The sequence below is a fragment of the Aegilops tauschii genome, chromosome 5, assembly GCF_002575655.3.
Source record: "Aegilops tauschii subsp. strangulata cultivar AL8/78 chromosome 5, Aet v6.0, whole genome shotgun sequence".
Taxonomy (NCBI): domain Eukaryota; kingdom Viridiplantae; phylum Streptophyta; class Magnoliopsida; order Poales; family Poaceae; genus Aegilops; species Aegilops tauschii.
Window position 1 is genome coordinate 487693816 of NC_053039.3, and position 20836 is coordinate 487714651.

The window sequence follows — 20836 nt, forward strand, 5'->3', positions numbered from 1 at the left end:
CTGGTACACAGCATTGCATACATGATAGAGCCTATGGCTGAAGCATAGGGAACATCTTTCATCTTCTCTCTATCTTCTGCAGTGGTCGGGCATTGAGTCTTACTCAATCTCACACCTTGTAGTACATGCAAGAACCCTTTCTTTGCTTGATCCATTTTGAACTTCTTCAAAACTTTGTCAAGGTATGTGCTTCGTGAAAGTCCAATTAAGCGTCTTGATCTATCTCTATAGATCTTAATGCCTAATATATATGCAGCTTCACCGAGGTCTTTCATTGAAAAACTCTTATTCAAGTATCCCTTTATGCTATCCAGAAATTCTATATCATTTCCAATCAGCAATATGTCATCCACATATAATATCAGAAATGCTACTGAGCTCCCACTCACTTTCTTGTAAATATAGGCTTCTCCAAAAGTCTGTATAAAACCAAATGCTTTGATCACACTATCAAAGCATTTATTCCAACTCCGAGAGGCTTGCACCAGCCCATAAATGGATCGCTGGAGCTTGCACACTTTGTTAGCTCCCTTTGGATCGACAAAACCTTCCGGTTGCATCATATACAACTCTTCTTCCAGAAATCCATTCAGGAATGCAGTTTTGACATCCATTTGCCAAATTTCATAATCATAAAATGCGGCAATTGCTAACATGATTCGGACAGACTTAAGCATCGCTACGGGTGAGAAGGTCTCATCGTAGTCAATCCCTTGAACTTGTCGAAAACCTTTCGCAACAAGTCGAGCTTTATAGACAGTAACATTAGCATCAGCGTCAGTCTTCTTCTTGAAGATCCATTTATTTTCAATGGCTTGCCGACCATCGGGCAAGTCAACGAAAGTCCATACTTTGTTCTCATACATGGATCCCATCTCGGATTTCATGGCTTCAAGCCATTTTGCCGAATCTGGGCTCACCATCGCTTCTTCATAGTTCGTAGGTTCGTCATGGTCTAGTAACATAACCTCCAGAACAGGATTACCGTACCACTCTGGTGCGGATCTTGATCTAGTTGACCTACGAGGTTCAGTAATAACTTGATCTGAAGTTTCAAGATCATTATCATTAACTTCCTCACTAATTGGTGTAGGTGTCGCAGAAACTGATTTCTGTGATGATCTACTTTCCAATAAGGGAGCAGGTACAGTTACCTCATCAAGTTCTACTTTCCTCCCACTCACTTCTTTCGAGAGAAACTCCTTCCCTAGAAAGGATCCATTCTTAGCAACGAATATCTTGCCTTCGGATCTGTGATAGAATGTGTACCCAACAGTCTCCTTTGGGTATCCTATGAAGACACATTTCTCCGATTTAGGTTCGAGCTTATCAAGTTGAAGTTTCTTCACATAAGCATCGCAACCCCAAACTTTAAGATACGACAACTTTGGTCTCTTGCCAAACCATAGTTCATAAGGCGTCGTCTCAACGGATTTCGATGGTGTCCTATTTAGAGTGAATGCAGCCGTCTCTAAAGCATAACCCCAAAACGATAGCGGTAAATCAGTAAGAGACATCATAGATCGCACCATATCTAATAAAGTACGATTACTACGTTCGGACACACCATTACGCTGTGGTGTTTCGGGTGGCGTGAGTTGCGAAACTATTCCGCATTGTTTCAAATGTAGGCCAAACTCGTAACTCAAATATTCTCCTCCACGATCTGATCGTAGAAACTTTATTTTCTTGTTACGATGATTTTCAATTTCACTCTGAAATTCTTTGAACTTTTCAAATGTTTCAGACTTATGTTTCATTAAGTAGATATACCCATATCTGCTCAAATCATCTGTGAAGGTGAGAAAATAATGATATCCGCCATGAGCCTCAATATTCATCGGACCACATACATCTGTATGTATGATTTCCAATAAATCTGTTGCTCTCTCCATAGTTCCGGAGAACGGTGTTTTAGTCATCTTGCCCATGAGGCACAGTTCGCAAGTACCAAGTGATTCATAATCAAGTGATTCCAAAAGTCCATCAGTATGGAGTTTCTTCATGCGCTTTACACCGATATGACCTAAACGGCAGTGCCACAAATAAGTTGCACTGTCATTATCAACTCTGCATCTTTTGGCTTCAACATTATGAATATGTGTGTCACTACTATCGAGATTCATTAAAAATAGACCACTCTTCAAGGGTGCATGATCATAAAAGATATTATTCATATAAATAGAACAACCATTATTCTCCTCAAATGGTCTGTGCTGCTGTGCACCAGTGTCATCCCTGGATCAGTAATGCTGACACGCACAGTACAAATGGAGGATTTATAACAGAGTAGCAATCACACACTTATTACATCGAATATATCCAAAGAGAATAAGTATGATAAACATGGCTTAAGGCCATCTAATAACGATAACAGCGGAAGACTTGGAAGATAAGTGAGTCCATCAACTCCAGCGGCATCACTGAGTATAAGACCACGACCTAGGGCACCTTACTCGTCGTCTGAAAAGTCTGCAACATGAAATGTTGCAGCCCGAAAACGGGTCAGCACATAGAATATGCTGGCAAAGTAACACATAGAGAGTAATGAACAATAAAAATGTTGTACTACATGCATATAAGGCTGGTGGAAAGCTCTATGGTTACAGTTTTGCGAAAAGCCAATTTAATCCTACATCAAAGGAATAAATTTTATTTAACTATCATGGTGGTTGTGAAACATTGAGAAGGTACCTCCAACTCAATCCCAATTAAGTGTCATCATTAACCCAACAAAATTAACTATAAGTAACATGGTGATGAGATTCAAATGATAATCCAGGTACTAGATACTCAAGTTGTCCATAACCGGGGACACGGCTAACCATGATTAGATTGTACACTCTGCAGAGGTTTGCGCACTTTTCCCCACAAGACTCGATCGCCTCCGCTTGATTCTCGCACTACATGATGTTTGAGAAACGGATGACCAAGACACAGTCTTTCAGAAACAATCACTCTTTACTCTGGATGGACCGGTACACCTACTTTCCCCTACATCTGCTAGTCCACCTCTTCAAGAGATCTTGTAACCTACTCAACTATGCTAGAGCCCATAATAGCTTGTGGCTGCACACGGAAGTTTCCAGCATGAATAATCTTATGATCCCTTTTAGCCTGGGTGGCGGTCCTTATACAAACAGACAACACTGGGTTCTCCAGGTGCCTCAATCCACCCAGATGTGAGTTTTAGTTGCCACCTTAAGTTGAACCATTAATAAACATCTCACATCTGTCATGAATATCTCTCAAACCCAGATCCACGTCTACGAGCATAGCATGGCAATAATAATAGCAACGTAGAAGTAACTCCCAAGGGTTTGAATAGAAAACAGGTAATAGGTACTACCTCAACTACTTCCCAGTACCCATAATTTAATTAGATCCTAATCATGCAATGTTTGAGGAAAAGATCTAATGCAATAAAACTGGGTATGAAAAGTATGATCAAAGTGTTACTTTCCTTGCTGATGATCCGCAAAACCTAACGAGTCGAAGTAACAAGCGGCACACTCCGGGTACTCTATCGCAAACAAACAAGCATACAATCAGTACTCATCTAATGCACAGGTAAAACTCGAATGAAAGATCCAACCAGAAAGTTCAACTTAAGAACTCCGGTTTGCAAAAAGAATCAACTCGAAAGAAGCAACGAAAGTCAAACGGCGAAAGAAAATAGCTTCGTTTGCTAATCTGGATCTAGGTCAAATTTTACTGTAGCAAAAACTTGTTTGAGTAGGTTAAACGGAAAGAGAATTTTGAGACGAAACTCTAGGCGCTTGAATCGCCTGATTCCGATAAACGAGCAAGAAGTTAAACAGAATCGAAGATTCGATCAGAAATCGAATCTGAGATTATCGCAGAAAAATCCGACGAAAAAGAAAAACGAACGAACGGTTAAAGAACGGACGTTCGTTAACAGAGAAAAACCGACGAACACGTTCGTTAAAACGAACGGTTCGGTAAACGCTCGCAAAATAATAAAACCGAAAAAAAAACGATCTAGGGTTTTTTTAACAAAAACCGGCAAAGTCAAACGGGGCGGCGAGGCAGTACCTCGTCGGGCGGCTCCGGCGAGGGCTCCGGCGGGGCGCGGGGTGCGGGGGTGCGGGCTCGGGGGGGGGGGGGCGCGAGGGCGGCGAGGGCGGCGGCTCCGGCGACGAACGCGGCGGCGGCGGCTCGGGCTTCCGGCGGGCGGCGGCGAGGCGAGTGCGGCGGCGGCGGCGGCGGCTTGATGAGAGGAGAGAGAGAGGGGGGGTATATAAAGGGGGGGCCGAGGGGTGGCTTGGGGGAGGGGCGGCCGAGCGGGAGGCGTGCGGCGGCCGGACTCGGCAAGGCGGCGGCGGCGCTCCCGTGCGGAGGAAGGAGAGGGCGCGGGCGGGCCGGCGCTCGGCTGGGCTGCGGCCCAGCGGGCGTCGCTCGTTTTTTTTAATAAGTTCCACGGAAAATAATTCACAGAAAAATAAATAAAAATCAGAAAAATATAAAATAAATTTTCCCCGTCTAGTTAGAAAATCTAAAATAGGGTGAACATTTTTTTAAATCAAAATAAATATTTTGAAAAACATGCAATATTTTTAATGCAATAAAAATTGCAAATAAAATCCAAATAAATTCCAATAAATGATTTTAACATTTTTCCTCCAGTATTTCAATTGTTTTGGAGAAGTCCTATTTTCTCCTCTCGTTTATTTTTAAAATGAAATATTTTTCCGGAGGGAAAATAATTAAAACCGGAATCCTCGTCTTATTATTTGATGAAAATCAAATATGAAAATTCGAGAAAATCCCCAACTCTCTCCGAGGGTCCTTGAGTTGCTTAGGATTTATCGAGGATTTGTCAAAATGCAATAAAACATGATATGCAATGATGATCTATGTATAACATACCAAATTGAAAATTTGGGATGTTACAAACCTACCCCTCTTAAGATGAATCTCGCCCTCGAGATTCGGGTTGGCTAGAAAACAGGTGGGAGTGGTCTTTCCGTAGATCTTCCTCTCGCTCCCAGGTGGCTTCATCCTCCGTGTGGTGACTCCACTGGACTTTGCAAAACTTGATAACCTTGCTGCGGGTAACTCGGCTGGCATACTCGAGAATCTTAACTGGTTTCTCATTGGTCAAATCACTTTCCAACTGAATCGCTTCCAGTGGCACAGTATCTCTCAGTGGTATCTCAGCCATCTCTGCGTGGCACTTCTTCAACTGTGAAACGTGAAATACATCATGTACTCCAGACAATCCTTCGGGCAATTCCAGCTTGTAAGCAACCTCTCCCATACGTTCCAACACTCTGTATGGTCCGAGAAAACGGGGCGCTAACTTTCCCTTAACTCCAAAGCGCTTCACTCCTCGAAGGGGTGATACTCCAAGATACACTCTGTCTCCGACTTCATGAACTGTCTCCTTTCGTTTAGAATCAGCATAACTCTTCTGCCTGGACTGGGCTACCTTGAGCCTATCGCGAATCAACCTCACTTTCTGTTCAGACTCCTTAATCAGATCTGGTCCAAACAACTGACGGTCTCCAACTTCGTCCCATAACAACGGTGTTCTACACCTCCTTCCGTACAAAGCTTCGAAAGGGGCCATCTTCAAACTGGTTTGATAACTGTTGTTATACGAAAACTCCGCATATGGCAAATTGTCGTCCCAACTAGATCCATAATCTAGTGCACATGCTCTCAACATGTCCTCCAAAATCTGGTTGACTCTCTCAGTCTGTCCATCTGTCTGTGGGTGGAAAGCTGTACTAAATTCCAGCCTGGTTCCCAATGTTTCATGTAACTGCTTCCAAAACTTTGAGGTAAATTGGGTTCCTCTGTCTGATACAATGGTCCTCGGAACTCCATGAAAACATACGATCCTGGTCATGTAGATCTTGGCCAACTTAGCACTGGTGTAAGTGGTCTTCACTGGAATGAAATGAGACACTTTCGTCAATCGGTCGACTACAACCCATATTGAGTCATAGCCTGAACGAGTCCTGGGTAATCCTGTGATAAAATCCATGCCTATTTTATACCACTTCCATTCGGGTATCGGCAATGGTTGTAGCAATCCTGTTGGCTTCTGATGTTCTGCCTTCACTCTCTGACATACATCACAAACTGCTACATACTCTGCAATATCCTTCTTCATTCCGGTCCACCAGAAAGTATTCTTCAAATCCAAATACATCTTCGTATTTCCTGGGTGAATCGAGTACGGTGAATCATGGGCTTCTTGCAAAATCAACTTCCTGATCTCCGGATCATTTGGCACATATACACGGTCCTCAAACCATAAGGTATCGTGCTCATCCTCACGAAATCCCTTGGCTTTGCCTTTGCTCATCTTCTCCTTTATCTCTTCAATCTCCTTGTCTGTCTTCTGAGCTTCTCTGATCCTTTCCATCAAGGTAGACTGAATCTCCAATGTCGCTAGATAGCCTCTTGGGACTATCTCCAAACATAGCTCGCGAAGGTCCTCGGCTAACTCCTGAGGTAACTCTCCTGTCATGAGGGTGTTAACATGACTCTTGCGGCTCAACGCGTCTGCTACTACATTAGCCTTTCCAGGGTGATAATGCAATCTCATATCATAATCTTTAATGAGCTCCAGCCATCTCCTCTGTCTGAGATTTAACTCCTTCTGCGTGAAAATGTACTTCAAACTCTTGTGATCCGTGTACACCTCACAATGGTTTCCGATGAGAAAATGTCTCCATGTCTTCAATGCATGCACCACGGCTGCTAATTCCAAATCATGTGTGGCATAATTCTTCTCATGGGGTTTAAGTTGTCGTGAAGCATATGACACAACCCTTCCTTCTTGCATAAGCACTGCTCCAAGTCCTCGACGAGAAGCGTCGCAGTAAACTTCATAATCCTTGCATTGATCTAGCAGAATCAACACTGGTGATGTAACCAATCGTTTCTTCAACTCTTGGAAACTAGCTTCACATTCCTCAGTCCAATTGAATTTGGTGTCCTTCTTTAATAGCTCAGTCATGGGCTTAGCAATCTTCGAGAAATTCTCGATGAATCTCCGGTAGTATCCTGCAAGTCCAAGAAAACTCCGGATTTCTCCAACTGTCGTGGGTGATTCCCAACTTGTCACTGTGTTAACCTTGGCAGGGTCTACTGCTATTCCTTCTCCAGAAATAACATGTCCAAGGAATCCAACTTCCTTCAGCCAAAACTCACATTTGCTGAACTTGGCATATAACTGATATTCTCTGAGCTTCTCAAGTACCAATCGTAAATGCTCCTCATGCTCTTCCTCGTTCTTGGAAAAGATTAAAATATCATCAATGAACACCACGACGAACTTATCCAAAACTCCATAAACACTTTGTTCATCAGGTTCATGAAATAGGCAGGTGCGTTAGTCAGACCAAATGACATAACGGTATACTCATACAATCCATATCTGGTGGTAAAAGCCGTCTTGGGTATATCCTGCTCTCGAATCTTTAACTGATGGTATCCTGATCGTAGATCGATCTTGGAAAATACTTTAGCTCCTTGTAGGCGGTCAAACAAATCATTGATCATCGGCAGTGGGTACTTGTTTTTGATGGTCACTTCGTTCAATCCTCGGTAATCAACAACCATCCTCAGCGATCCATCTTTCTTCCCCACTAGAAGTACTGGTGATCCCCAAGGTGACGAACTTGGGCGAATATAGCCTTTATCCAGTAACTCCTTGATCTGCTTCTTAATTTCCTCCAAATCCTTTGCGGGCATCCTGTACGGTCTCTTAGATATTGGCCCTGTGCCTGGCAAAAGTTCAATCAAAAACTCAATGTCTCTATCTGGTGGCATGCCTGGCAACTCTTCTGGAAATACATCCGGATAATCCTTCACCACTGGTACTTCCTCCTGTACAACTCCTGATAAGGAATTTACTTGAGTCCTCTGCGGCATATGTCGGGATACATACTTGATCCTTTTTCCTTCCGGGGTGGTAAGCAAAATCGTCTTGCTGGCACAATCGATGTTTCCTCCATACAACGATAGCCAATCCATTCCCAAAATCACATCCAAACCTTGCGATTCCAAAACAATGAGGTCTGAGGGGAAAACATGCCTTCCAATGGCCAATGGTATCTGAAAACATCCTTGGGTTGCCATATACTCTGCTCCTGGCGAGGTTACTAACATAGGGGTTTTGAGAACTTGAGTGGACATCTTAAACTTATTCATGAATCCCCTTGATATGAATGAATGTGATGCACCAGTATCGAAAAGAACGGTTGCAGTAAATGACTTAACCAAAAACTTACCTATTACTGCATCAGGCTGAGCTTCAACCTCCTCCACGCTCACGTGGTTCACATGTCCTTTGTTGAACGGGTTCGGCTTCTTCCCAGAGCTTCCATTGCCATTTCCATTTTGGGCTTCAGGACAATCAGTTGCATAATGTCCAGTCTTCTGGCACTTGAAACAAGTAATGTGACTTAGATCCGTCTTGGTTGGGGTAGATGGGTTGGTGCGGTTCTGTCCGTTGTTTCCTCCATTCCCATTACCATTCTTGGAGCCATTATGGTTGTGCGAACTACCTCCTCCATGGGTATGCTGAAACTGTCCTCCCGGCTTCGGGGTAAATCGTGGCTTCTGCTGGGCTCCAGAATTGTACTTCCCTTGTCCATACTTCCTCTTGCGGTTTTCAATCTGCTGTTGCTTCCCTTCAATCATGAGAGCTCTATCTACCAGCTCCTGGTAGTTGTTGAAGGTTGCTACCATCAACTGCATACTCAGTTCATCATTCAGTCCTTCCAAAAATTTCTCCTGCTTGGCAGCATCTGTAGCAACGTCATCTGGTGCATAACGTGCTAGCTTACTGAAATCCTCCACATACTGGCCTACGGTGTGTCCTCCTTGGCGTAGATTACGAAACTCACGCTTCTTCATAGCCATAGCTCCTGCTGAAACATGAGCTGTACGGAAAGCTTGCTGAAACTGATCCCATGTGACAGTGTCAATAGGGTGCGTGGCTGTATAATTCTCCCACCATGATGTTGCGGGTCCATCAAGCTAATGTGCGGCAAAACGCACTCTTTCCGCATCTGTGCATCCTGCAGTGGTCAACTCCCTTCCAACTTTGCGGAGCCAATCATCTGCTACAATCGGCTCGGTGCTACTGGAAAACACCGGCGGGTTTAGCCTTAAGAAACGGGCCAAGTGATCAACAGGTGGTGGTGGCGGTGGGTTGTTGTTGTTGTTGTTGCCTTGGTTCTGCACTAACACTTGCATCAGGGCATTCTGTTGCTGAATCAACTGGGTGATCTCTGGCGGGAAAACAAATCCGGTGTCGCGTCTCGGAGGCATCTGATAGGTTTAGAAAAGATGAGATTTAAGAATAGATTGAGGTCTAGAGGGAAAACACTACCCATATGCTCATGAGACAAATTCAATCAATATCACTCAATCAATTCAAACAAGGCAAAACAATCGATCTAACTAGCGTTACAAAGTGCTCGGACTATACTATTTACATGGGGGAAAACTACTACTGATATGGTGGTCTACTAGAAATTCTGATCCGTTGAAGACTCCATGATGTCTGCTCCAGCTTCATCAACCCATTCGTCTTCACTTGGTTCCGAGTCGGTGTCGTCGATGATGTAGTTATCCGGACAAGTGCATTCGTCGACTTCTGCTTTTGGCACTGGATTTCCCATGAATACTCCAATCTTCTTCTCCAGGTCATCATTCTTCCCTACTAGTGCGTTGATTTCCTCCAAATAATCTTCGCGTGTAGCCTTGAGTTCTTCTTGGAGCTCCTTGATCTTTGTTAATGCCTTCTTCAGTTCTTCCTTGTCCGTGCACATCTGGTTCTCCTGGCGACGAATATGTTGGTTCTGCTCCTGGATGAAAGCTGCGATTGATCCATCCTTCTTGGTTCTGATCATCTCCCATTGCGCGTCTCGGTGTCCACAAATTTGGTAAATTGTATCCTTAAGCTCCTGGTGATAGACTTCTCCAATGCGTCCCATGGCGATGTGTGCGGCCATGCTCTTCCCTAAACTCCAAGTTGGTGCTTCGAAAACCAATCTTATGGGTTCAGTAACTGGCACAAACGTCCTTCCTGGAATGATAACTTGAATCTTCCTGCTCTCCTCTTCAGGTAATGTGGCGTTGTAGGTTCCGGTGATGCTTGGTATTCCTATGTTCAAATACTTGGTGACTTCCTTCAAATGTCGGCCAAACGGCGTGTCTTCATCTGGTTGCATGAACTTGCTCCTTGCATTCGCCATTCCTAAAAGAGTAGAAAAGGAGAGGGGTCAGAAATGAGAAGAGAGAAGCTTCCTAGGGCTTAAGCTTAGTGGTCGTGTCCTACAGTCAGCGTGTGCTCTGATACCAACTTTGTAGCGACCAGACCTCAAATGGTCTGTGCTGCTGTGCACCAGTGTCATCCCTGGATCAGTAATGCTGACACGCACAGTACAAATGGAGGATTTATAACAGAGTAGCAATCACGGACTTATTACATCGAATATCTCCAAAGAGAATAAGTATGATAAACATGGCTTAAGGCCATCTAATAACGATAACAGTGGAAGACTTGGAAGATAAGTGAGTCCATCAACTCTAGCGGCATCACTGAGTATAAGACCACGACCTAGGGCACCTTACTCGTCGTCTGAAAAGTCTGCAACATGAAACGTTGCAGCCCGAAAACGGGTCAGCACATAGAATATGCTGGCAAAGTAACACATAGAGAGTAATGAACAATAAAAATGCTGTACTACATGCATATAAGGCTGGTGGAAAGCTCTATGGTTACAGTTTTGCGAAAAGCCAATTTAATCCTACATCAAAGGAATAAATTTTATTTAACTATCATGGTGGTTGTGAAACATTGAGAAGGTACCTCCAACTCAATCCCAATTAAGTGTCATCATTAACCCAACAAAATTAACTATAAGTAACATGGTGATGAGATTCAAATGATAATCCAGGTACTAGATACTCAAGTTGTCCATAACCGGGGACACGGCTAACCATGATTAGATTGTACACTCTGCAGAGGTTTGCGCACTTTTCCCCACAAGACTCGATCGCCTCCGCTTGATTCTCGCACTACATGATGTTTGAGAAACGGATGACCAAGACACAGTCTTTCAGAAACAATCACTCTTTACTCTGGATGGACCGGTACACCTACTTTCCCCTACATCTGCTAGTCCACCTCTTCAAGAGATCTTATAACCTACTCAACTATGCTAGAGCCCATAATAGCTTGTGGCTGCACACGGAAGTTTCCAGCATGAATAATCTTATGATCCCTTTTAGCCTGGGTGGCGGTCCTTATACAAACAGACAACACTGGGTTCTCCAGGTGCCTCAATCCACCCAGATGTGAGTTTTAGTTGCCACCTTAAGTTGAACCATTAATAAACATCTCACATCTGTCATGAATATCTCTCAAACCCAGATCCACGTCTACGAGCATAGCATGGCAATAATAATAGCAACGTAGAAGTAACTCCCAAGGGTTTGAATACAAAACAGGTAATAGGTACTACCTCAACTACTTCCCAGTACCCATAATTTAATTAGATCCTAATCATGCAATGTTTGAGGAAAAGATCTAATGCAATAAAACTGGGTATGAAAAGTATGATCAAAGTGTTACTTGCCTTGCTGATGATCCGCAAAACCTAATGAGTTGAAGTAACAAGTGGCACACTCCGGGTACTCTATCGCAAACAAACAAGCATACAATCAGTACTCATCTAATGCACAGGTAAAACTCGAATGAAAGATCCAACCAGAAAGTTCAACTTAAGAACTCCGGTTTGCAAAAAGAATCAACTCGAAAGAAGCAACGAAAGTCAAACGGCGAAAGAAAATAGCTTCGTTTGCTAATCTGGATCTAGGTCAAATTTTACTATAGCAAAAACTTGTTTTAGTAGGTTAAACGGAAAGAGAATTTCGAGACGAAACTCTAGGCGCTTGAATCGCCTGATTCCGATAAACGAGCAAGAAGTTAATCAGAATCGAAGATTTGATCAGAAATCGAATCTGAGATAATCGCAGAAAAATCCGACGAAAAAGAAAAACGAACGAACGGTTAAAGAACGGACGTTCATTAACAGAGAAAAACCGACGAACACGTTCGTTAAAACGAACGGTTCGGTAAACGCTCGCAAAATAATAAAACCAAAAAAAAATCGATCTAGGGTTTTTTTTAACAAAAACCGGCAAAGTCAAACGGGGCGGCGAGGCAGTACCTCGTCGGGCGGCTCCGGCGAGGGCTCCGGCGGGGCGCGGGGTGCGAGGGTGCGGGCTCGGGGGGGCGCGAGGGCGGCGAGGGCGGCGGCTCCGGCGACGAACGCGGCGGCGGCGGCTCGGGCTTCCGGCGGGCGGCGGCGAGGCGAGTGCGGTGGCGGCGGCGGCTTGATGAGAGGAGAGAGAGGGGGGGTATATAAAGGGGGGGCGAGGGGTGGCTTGGGGGAGGGGGCGGCCGGACTCGGCAAGGCGGCGGCGGCGCTCCCGTGCGGAGGAAGGAGAGGGCGCTCGGCTGGGCTGCGGCCCAGCGGGCGTCGCTCGTTTTTTTTTTAAATAAGTTCCGCGTAAAATAATTCACAGAAAAATAAATAAAAATCAGAAAAATATAAAATAAATTTTCCCCGTCTAGTTAGAAAATCTAAAATAGGGTGAACATTGTTTTAAATCAAAATAAATATTTTGAAAAACATGCAATATTTTTAATGCAATAAAAATTGCAAATAAAATCCAAATAAATTCCAATAAATGATTTTAACATTTTTCCTCCAGTATTTCAATTGTTTTGGAGAAGTCCTATTTTCTCCTCTTGTTTATTTTTAAAATGAAATATTTTTCCGGAGGGAAAATAATTAAAACCGGAATCCTCGTCTTATTATTTGATGAAAATCAAATATGAAAATTCGAGAAAATCCCCAACTCTCTCCGAGGGTCCTTGAGTTGCTTAGGATTTATCGAGGATTTGTCAAAATGCAATAAAACATGATATGCAATGATGATCTATGTATAACATACCAAATTGAAAATTTGGGATGTTACAACTTAAGAACTCCCACTTAGATAGACATCCCTCTCATCATCTAAGTGATTACGTGATCCAAATCAACTAAACCATGTCCGATCATCACGTGAGATGGAGTAGTTTCAATGGTGAATGTCACTATGTTGATCATATCTACTATATGATTCACACTCGACCTTTCGGTCTCGATGTCCCGAGGCCGTATCTGCATATGCTAGGCTCGTCAAGTTTAACCTGAGTATTCCGCGTGTGCAACTATTTTGCACCCGTTGTATTTGAACGTAGAGCCTATCACATCCGATCATCACGTGGTGTCTCAGCACGAAGAACTTTTGCAATGGTGCATACTCAGGGAGAACACTTTTATCTTGAAATTTTAGTGAGAGATCATCTTATAATGCTACCGTCAATCAAAGCAAGATAAGATGCATAAAATATTAACATCACATGCAATCAATATAAGTGATATGATATGGCCATCATCATCTTGTGCTTGTGATCTCCATCTCCGAAGCACCGTCATGATCACCATCGTCACCGGCGCGACACCTTGATCTCCATCGTAGTATCGTTGTCGTCTCGCCAACTTATTGCTTTTATGACTATCGCTACCGCTTAGTGATAAAGTAAAACAATTACATGGCGATTGCATTGCATACAATAAAGCGACAACCATATGGCTCCTGCCAGTTGCCGATAACTCGGTTACAAAACATGATCATCTCATACAATAAAATATAGCATCATGTCTTGACCATATCACATCACAACATGCCCTGCAAAAACAAGTTAGACGTCCTCTACTTTGTTGTTGCAAGTTTTACGTGGCTGCTACGGGCTTAGCAAGAACCGTTCTTACCTACGCATCAAAAACCACAACGATAGTTTGTCAAGTTGGTGCTGTTTTAACCTTCGCAAGGACCGGGCGTAGCCACACTCAGTTCAACTAAAGTGAGAGAGACAGACACCTGCCAGTTACCTTTAAGCAACGAGTGCTCCCAACGGTGAAACCAGTCTCGCGTAAGCGTACGCGTAATGTCGGTCCGGGCCGCTTCATCTCACAATACCGCTGAACCAAAGTATGACATGCTGGTAAGCAGTATGACTTATATCGCCCACAACTCACTTGTGTTCTACTCGTGCATAGTGTCAACGCATAAAACCAGGCTCAGATGCCACTGTTGGGAAACGTAGTAATTTCAAAAAAATTCCTACGCACACGCAAGATCATCGTGATGCTTAGCAACGAGAGGGGAGAGTGTTGTCCACGTACCCTTGTAGACCGAAAGCGGACGTGTTATCACAACGCGGTTGATGTAGTCGTACGTCTTCACGATCCGACCGATCAAGTACCGAACGCACGGCACCTCCGAGTTCAGCACACGTTCAGCTCGATGACCTCCCTCGAACTCCGATCCAGCCGAGTGTTGAGGGAGAGTTTCGTCAGCACGACGGCATGGTGACGATGATGATGTTCTACCGACGCAGGGCTTCGCCTAAGCTCCGCAACGATATTATCGAGGTGTAATATGGTGGAGGGGGGCACCGCACACGGCTAAAATATCGTATATCAATTGTGTGTAGAGGTGCCCCCCTGCCCCCATATATAAAGGAGCAAGGGGGAGGCCGGCTGCCTTTGGGCGCGCCAAGGAGAGGGGGGGAGTCCTCCTCCTAGTAGGAGTAGGACTCCCCTTTCCTAGTCCAACTAGGAAGAGAGGGGGGGAAGGAATGAGAGGGAGAGGGAGAGGGAAAGAGGGGCTGCGCCCCCTCCCCTAGTCCAATTCGGACTCCTCATGGGAGGGGGCGCGCCACCTCCTGGCTGCTGCCCTCTCTCTCCCCTCAAGGCCCACTAAGGCCCAATACTTCCCCGGGGGGTTCCGGTAACCCCTCCGGCACTCCGGTTTTATCCGAAACTTCTCCGGAACACTTCCGGTGTCCGAATATAGTCGTCCAATATATCAATCTTTATGTCTCGACCATTTCGAGACTCCTCGTCATGTCCGTGATCACATCCGGGACTCCGAACAACCTTCGGTACATCAAAACATATAAACTCATAATATAACTGTCATCGTAACTTTAAGCGTGCGGACCCTACGGGTTCGAGAACTATGTAGACATGACCGAGACACCTCTCCGGTCAATAACCAATAGCGGAACCTGGATGCTCATATTGGTTCCTACATATTCTACGAAGATCTTTATCGGTCAGACCGCATAACAACATACGTTGTTTCCTTTGTCATCGGTATGTTACTTGCCCGAGATTCGATCGTCGGTATCTCGATACCTAGTTCAATCTCGTTACCGGCAAGTCTCTTTACTCGTTCCATAATACATCATCCCGCAACTAACTCATTAGTCACAATGCTTGCAAGGCTTATAGTGATGTGCATTACTGAGTGGGCCCAGAGATACCTCTCCGACAATCGGAGTGACAAATCCTAATCTCGAAATACGCCAACCCAACAGGTACCTTTGGAGACACCTGTAGAGCACCTTTATAATCACCCATTTACGTTGTGACGTTTGGTAGCACACAAAGTGTTCCTCCGGTAAACGGGAGTTGCATAATCTCATAGTCATAGGAACATGTATAAGTCATGAAGAAAGCAATAGCAACATACTAAACGATCGGGTGCTAAGCTAACGGAATGGGTCAAGTCAATCACGTCATTCTCCTAATGAGGTGATCGTGTTAATCAAATGACAACTCATGTCTATGGCTAGGAAACATAACCATCTTTGATTAACGAGCTAGTCAAGTAGAGGCATACTAGTGACACACTGTTTGTCTATGTATTCACACATGTATTATGTTTCCGGTTAATACAATTCTAGCATGAATAATAAACATTTATCATGATATAAGGAAATAAATAATACTTTATTATTGCCTCTAGGGCATATTTCCTTCAGTAGGTACTTGGATGACTCTAAATGCATGAGATTGCAACTCACTCACATCTTGAGCAATCTCTACATCACCAAGTCTCTACTCCATGGTGGTTGAAGACAAGGAAGCATGAAATCCTTCAACATATCCTTTGACAAATTCCATATATCAAATTTCATTTGGTATCAAATTCCATGATTGTCATTTTGGATACACAAGTGCTCTTCCTTGCAAGACTAACCCATGTAGGTAGATGAACTCCAATTACAAGTGGTGCTCCCAACTCTTGATGAACTACATCAACCTTGAGCATCCCACACAAGTTCAACTACATGATCAAGATCAACACCACCACCCAAGGTATGTCATTCCATCTTAGAAAAGCTTTAACCCAATTCATGGGTCAAAGCAGATCAACAAGATGCGAATACATCAAGATGCTTAAACGAAAAATGGTAACCCCATTTTGAGCTTAAACGATGAGTATGACCTATGATCAAGTGTTGTCACTTGACTCCTAAGTCAATATACTCTAACATAGGTGACTTTGTCGCCGACCAACTCTAGATGTAGTTCTCTAGTGTTTCTCTGTGCTCTTGCATTTGTCTCATGCATATTTGTTTTCCCTTTCAAAAAAAACTTCATCTAGATCTCTTTCCTTTTATTTTTGTTCTGCATTCCGTGCATCCAATTCATTGCATATCCTTCAGTTAATTCCTTGCAAATCTTTGTGAGATCATATTTTCCTAGTGATCTGAGGTTACTATTGCTCTTTCTCTGTGTTGAACTCGGTCCCACCGGTTTGCTACTTTCGGTCCAACCGAATCCTTTCGGTGCAACCGAAAAACACAACTCGGTGCCACCGATTCACTACGGAGAAGACAATTTGCCACTTGTTCCTGCATTTTTGCTCCAGCTCCACTCGATGATTCTTGTCCTCTACCAGCATCACATTTTATATGTTGCTTTGCTCTGTGACTCAAGGACCAAACCTATTTTGACTCACACTCCAGAGGATCCCTTCTTGGAAATCGATGTCAAAGGGGGAGAGAGAGTTCACATCAAAGCTGAATCCTTCAAAAGCGGGAGAGAATGCTCCAAACAGGGGGAGAGAGGAATCACATGCCCCGGATGCTTGGTGTTTAAGAGGAGAGAAGTCACATGTCTTTAGAGGGGAAAGACATGTTTGTGTTTGTTTGTTTGTTTGCATTTGCTCCGATTTTCTGTTCCCTATCTTCTCCTAGTATCCCATATAAGATTCAGGGGGAGTAAGACATCTAAGGGAAGGAAATCTTTGAATTCATTGCATATCTTTACCGTTTGGGGACATGTCTACGCTCAAATAGAGTACCTAGTACTCACTCACTACATATCATCCCAATCTTGGTACTCTTGTGGTTTGCTGTTCTTGCTCTGCTTAGTAGATGGTTCTGTGTTATCTAACCTTGTTTACTCAGGTTCATCTCTTCCAAAGCCAGCTCAAGACCACAAGGTAAGTATATGCATCACACTCATGTGGATGAGGATCTCTTGCTGATGTACATATTGTTTGCAAGAAGGACTCGTGAGCATGAAGGTGCATTTCCTATATTCACATCATTTGCTCTGATGCATATAGCCAAGATACATGTAACTCATTGCTTGCTCTGTCATGGTTATGCATTCACATGCTCTTACACTTCATGATCACATGAATGCATACATGTAGGGGGAGCCTATCCATGTTACATGTCTTTCCAAAGCTTCACTTGTTATTCTTCATATCTTTATCTAAAGCTTTGATGTATGTTGTCATCAATTACCAAAAAGGGGGAGATTGAAAGCACAAGTGCTCCCTGGGTGATTTTGGTAATTAATGCCAACATATCTCTTGTTGGACTAATGTCTTTATCTAGTATATTTCAGACAAGTTCAACAGATGGAGTGGCGTGGACAAGAGGATATGGAACCCCTTCAAAATGCTAAGAACAAAGGATTGGCTCAAGATCAAAGCTCGGGACTCTACATTTTCTATTTCAGTGATCCAAGATCACATTGAGTCCATAGGAAAGTCAATACTATTAAAAGGCGATGAGGTGTTGCTTAATGGCTTGCTTGCTCAAAGTGCTTAGTGATATGCTCCAAATCCCTCAACCACTTTCTCATATCCACATATGTCCCAAACCAAAAAGTCAATCTCGGCCCCGCCGAAACTTTCTATCCGGCACCACCGAGTTCACTTGACATAGCCACTGCCAAAACCCTAATCAATTCGGCCGCACCGATGGGATCTCGGTCTCACCAAGATGGGCTTGCAAACTCTGTTGCCTATTGCAATAATTTCGGTCATATCGAGATTTGCAATCGGTGCCACTGAGTTTGCTTGGCCAACTCTCTGTTTTGCTTATGACCCAAATTGATCCCACCGAGTTTGAGTAATCGGTCAAACCGAGATAAGGCTTTACCCTAAACCTAGCACATCGGTCCCACCGAGTTGATCATATCGGTCCCACCGAAATGCCTAACAGTCACATTATGAACTAAATCGGTCTGACCGAGTTTTCTGATTCGGTCCCACCGAGTTTGGTAAATTGTGTGTAACGGTTAGATTTTGTGTGGAGGCTATATATACCCCTCCACCCACTCTTCATTCGTGGAGAGAGCCATCAGAACATGCCTACACTTCCAACATACATTTTCTGAGAGAGAACCACCTACACTTGTGTTGAGGTCAAGATATTCCATTCCAACCACATAAATCTTGATCTCTAGCCTTCCCCAAGTTGCTTTCCACTCAAATCATCTTTTCACCAAATCCAATCCTGTGAGAGAGAGTTGAGTGTTGGGGAGACTATCATTTGAAGCACAAGAGCAAGGAGTTCATCATCAACACACCATCTATTACCTTTTGGAGAGTGGTGTCTCCTAGATTGGTTAGGTGTCACTTGGGAGCCTCCGTCAAGATTGTGGAGTTGAAACAAGGAGTTTGTACGGGCAAGGAGATCGCCTACTTCATGAAGATCTACCCTAGTGAGGCAAGTCCTTCGTGGGCGATGGCCATGGCAGGATAGACAAGGTTGCTTCTTCGTGGACCCTTCGTGGGTGGAGCCCTCCGTGGACTCGCGCAACCATTACCCTTCGTGGGTTGAAGTCTCCATCAACGTGGATGTAGGATAGCACCACCTATCGGAACCACGGATAAAAAATCTCTGTGTCTCCAATTGCGTTTGCACACTCCAATCCCTTCCCTTTACATTCTTGCAATTTGCATGCTTTACTTTCTGCTGCTCATATACTCTTGTCATGCTTGCTTGATATGTATTGTGAATGTTTAAACTTGTGCTAAAACTCCACTTCAACTTGAAGAAATTAAAAACTGCTACTTTTCATTGCTAAGGGTCTATTCACCCCCCTCTAGACACCTCTTCTCGATCCTTTCAGCAATCTTAATAGCACTTTCATTGTCACAAAGCAATGGAACATGTTTCACATATATCCCATAATCTTTAAGAGTTTGGGTCATCCAAAGTAACTGAGCACAACATGAACCGGGGGCAATGTATTCTGCTTCGGCGGTGGATAAGGATACCGAGTTTTGTTTCTTGGAGGACCAAGACACAAGAGATCTACCAAGAAATTGACAAGTACCCAAAGTGGACTTTCTATCAACCTTGTCTCCGGCATAGTCCGAATCTGAGTAGCCAACAAGATCAAAAGAAGACCTCTTAGGATACCAAATGCCAAAATTTGGTGTATGTATTAGGTATCTCACTATCCTTTTCACAGCCTTAAGATGACATTCTTTAGGGGGCGCTTGATATCGTGCACACATGCACACACTTAGCATAATATCGGGACGAGAGGCACATAGATATAACAATAAACCAATCATCGAGCGGTAAACTTTTTGATCAACCGTTTCACCATCTTTAGTCAAATCAAGATGTCCACTAGTAGGCATGGGTGTATTCATACCTTTGCATTCTTGCATATTGAACTTCTTGAATAAGTCGTTGGTGTACTTTGTTTGAGATACAAAGGTACCTTCCTTAGTTTGCTTGACTTGCAAACCAAGAAAGAATTTGAGTTCACTCATCATAGACATCTCAAACTTCTCCGACATTAGCTTTCCGAACTTTTCACAAAAATGAGGGTTAGTTGAACCAAATATAATATCATCGACATAAATTTGGCACACAAATAATTCACCATTAACCCTTTTAGTAAAAGTAGTAGAATCTATTTTTCCAATCTCAAAGCCTTTTTCAATAAGGAACTTGGTCAAGCATTTATACCACGCTCTAGGAGCTTGTTTAAGACCATAAAGAGTTTTGTGAAGTTTGTAAACATGATTAGGTTTCTTAGGATTGACAAAGCCGGGAGGTTGTTTAACATAAACTTCCTCCTCAATTTCACCATTTAGAAAAGCACTTTTAATGTCCATTTGGTACAAGGTGATATCATGGTGATTAGCATAAGCAAGTAAGATGCGAATGGGCTCAAGTCTAGCAACGGGGGCATATGTCTCACCATAGTCCATACCTTCAACTTGAGTGTAGCCTTGGGCGACGAGACATGCTTTGTTGCGAACTACTTGTCCATCTTCATCTTGCTTGTTGCGAAACACCCATTTGGTACCGATGATGCTGTGGTTGTTGTCGGGCTTCTCGACCAATGTCCACACTTGGTTTCTCTCAAAGTTGTGTAGCTCTTCATGCATGGCTTTTATCCAATCCGGATCTTCCAATGCTTCTTCAACCTTCATGGGTTCAATGCTAGAGATGAATGAATAATGTTCACCAAAATTAGCCAAACGAGTTTTAGAGCGAGTGATTCTCCCGGTTTGGATATCATTGAAGATTTGTTTGACAGGATGATCTCTTGAGACTCTTGCTCGAACTCGTGAGAGCTTTTGTTTTGGTCGGGGCGGAACATCTTCA